The following is a 2,786-nucleotide window of genomic DNA, read 5'->3' on the forward strand; positions in this document are numbered from 1 at the left end:
CGCAGGCTGCATGCATTCATTTCCTGGAGATGGAGAGTAGAGACCATGAGTGCACAGAGAGATGGCCTGGACTTCTCATATCTCAAAATCTTCCCTTTTTCAGAGACAGCCTTTGCATATCTCCACAGCTCTATGTGAGAATTCATAGTGTGGTGGGCAGGTTGCAACACTGTGTATCAGGATGGCCTTATTTTAACTAGGAAATCCTTTCTCTGGCACTGTGTGGTGAGATTTCTTGTTTTAGCATAAGTGGATGGAGTAACAAGTAACTGTGAAATTTGGTATTGTCCTCACTGAATGGCAGTGAAATAAAACAGAGGTCATATAAACAGATTTTTGCTTCTGGCCTGCCTACCTCAGGTGCTGGGGCATTGGTCAAATGTTTTAATTGTCAATGTTTAATTGGTCAAATGTGTTTTAACTCCACACCCTTACTAAAGAAATAAGTGCAAGTATTAAGTGAAACTTAACTAAGTCTTTGTTCGTTCCTGACTTTTTACCTCCTCATGGTGTTAGCAGTTGGAGCTTTAACTTTCTAAAAGAATGGCAAACTCAAGACCAAAATAACAACAAAGGTTTGCCCTGTTCTGTAAACATACTTAAAGGAACAGAGTCTTTACTTTTGTAAATAGATACAAAAATGTCCACGTGCCTATGTCAGTCATGAAAAAGGCTATCTCTGCATGCTTATGGCATGTGTGTGACCCAAAGAAAAGAGAGATTTGCCTTTCTACACAGGAAAGAAAGGGCAGCTTCCCAAAATAAACAACTCCTCCCAACACCACCTGTGGAGATAGGTCTTTCACCATACCTGTGTGCCAATGGTTTTATCTGCTTTCAGGTCAGCTAAGAAATAAAATCCAGAGGTGTGCACTCTGTATTGTAAATGCCCATGAATCCTGTACTTTATGAGGAAACAGTAGTAGCTCCAGTGCAAGGTTTGGTCTCTGCTTCTCTGCTCACATGTTGAATTACAGAGACCCATTACAAAATGAGTCTCTGCTTCTGCTCTTATGTTGATTACTCTAGTCCTAGTCCCAAAACCCCAGAGACATAAGAAAATACATATTTGGGTTTTTTATGTGATCAAGTTTATAACTTTACAGCCTTTCTGATGGCTTGGGATATAAGTCACATGAGTGGTTGTGCTATTTAGAGTAGGAGTTTTGCACATTTAAGTGCAACTCTGACCTTATGTTTTCCACAATGAAATCCAACTATTTCTGTGGTAATATTCCATTATTATTGAAGTTTGAACAGCAGACTCTTTCACTTCTGTTTGACTGTGAAATTGGCTTCCATGGTGAGTGAAAGATTGGTAGAAGGATATTTAATAATCCCATCCAATTCAATAGAAGTTAATTTGAACAGATATCAGAACAGAAATCTCTTCCATTTGACTGAAATGTCCAGATGTTTTCATGCTGTCTTCTCACATTTCTCATATGCAGATAAACAATTCTTTTTAGATAGGCATTTTCTAACAAGAATGAATTGGTTTATCAGACTGCTTAGCTTTGCCAGGTACTGCTGGGCACAACAGTGGTTTGAGAAACAAGAAAGTTACAAAAGTACTTTCATACCTTAAAAAACAACCAAACAACACATTCTCCTATTTTAATGAATTCCTGCATTAATGCTTATTTGTGCTTTCATCTAAGTCAGCACTACACGTGTAGAACTTGAGAACATTGCATGCATATCTGTCTTCAGGATTCCTTCCCCTACAAAACCATTTCATAAGGTAGGTATTGCATGACTTTCAAAGTCCTTGCAGACATACAATCATTTCTGCCTCTGTGACATAAGTAATATTAACATGGGAAACCAAGGCAGAAGCTTGCCTAAGGTCAGGCAAAGATCAGTTAAAGAATTTTGAGTAAGGCTCCTGTTCTTGGCTCAGACTTATGTGTTCTCTGAGTAGATCACAGTATCTTTCAAAATAGCTTCCCTTCATCCACCCTTAGAAATGTGTGCTCTGTTTTTTGTCAGTAGCAGCCTGCATCTGTAGCAAAAAACCAATCAAACAAACAAAAAACCCAACAAAAACCAGTGCAGTTGGAGACTGAAACATCTTTAGACAGCTGTACCCAATTCCTGACAATATTGCTATGGTTTTATGGTATTCTGCTACGAGACACACCCACCTGTTGGATAGCAGGTAAAGCAGTCTGTGATCCAGATACCAAGATTGGAATGCTGCAGCCAGGGAAAGAGCTGAGGTAAGATCCATGGGGACCTTCACAACTGCTACAGTGGGCCAGCGTGAACACAGATGTCTGTTGGCACTTGGGCCCTTCAAAACTGCTGAGAAAACTGTGAAAAGGCACTGGGCAGTTCTTGGGGAAAAAAAAAAAGGACGAAGAATTGATGCTGTCAGAGAGGACTCGGTGTGTGAAATTTCTTAAGTCAATGATTGCCGAGAGCATGTAGTGCTAATCTCTTAATGCTGGAGAAGCGTAGCTGTGGTGCTTCTCCCCAGTAAACAATAGGGCCCAGATTGCCCTCCCGAGGCCTCTGGCCTTTTATTACAGCCCACACAGAAAGCTCATCTGAGAAAGCACTCTGAGTTAGTGGAGCAAACTCTGAACCAGTCTGAACCAGTTCAAATATCGCATATGGTTGCTTTGCTTCTGCAGACTTCCTTGTTAGTCCTCGGAGGCTGTGGCTGACATTTACTTAGCAATAGCTTATGCTGTCAGACTGAAGGGGGAGGAGAAAGCCTCTCCTTGAGCATGTTAGCAGCGCGACGCAACAGTGCCAGCAGATACTCCTGTCACTCCACA

The sequence above is a fragment of the Corvus cornix genome, chromosome 15 (assembly GCF_000738735.6).
Source record: "Corvus cornix cornix isolate S_Up_H32 chromosome 15, ASM73873v5, whole genome shotgun sequence".
In the NCBI taxonomy this organism is placed as follows: Eukaryota; Metazoa; Chordata; class Aves; order Passeriformes; family Corvidae; genus Corvus; species Corvus cornix.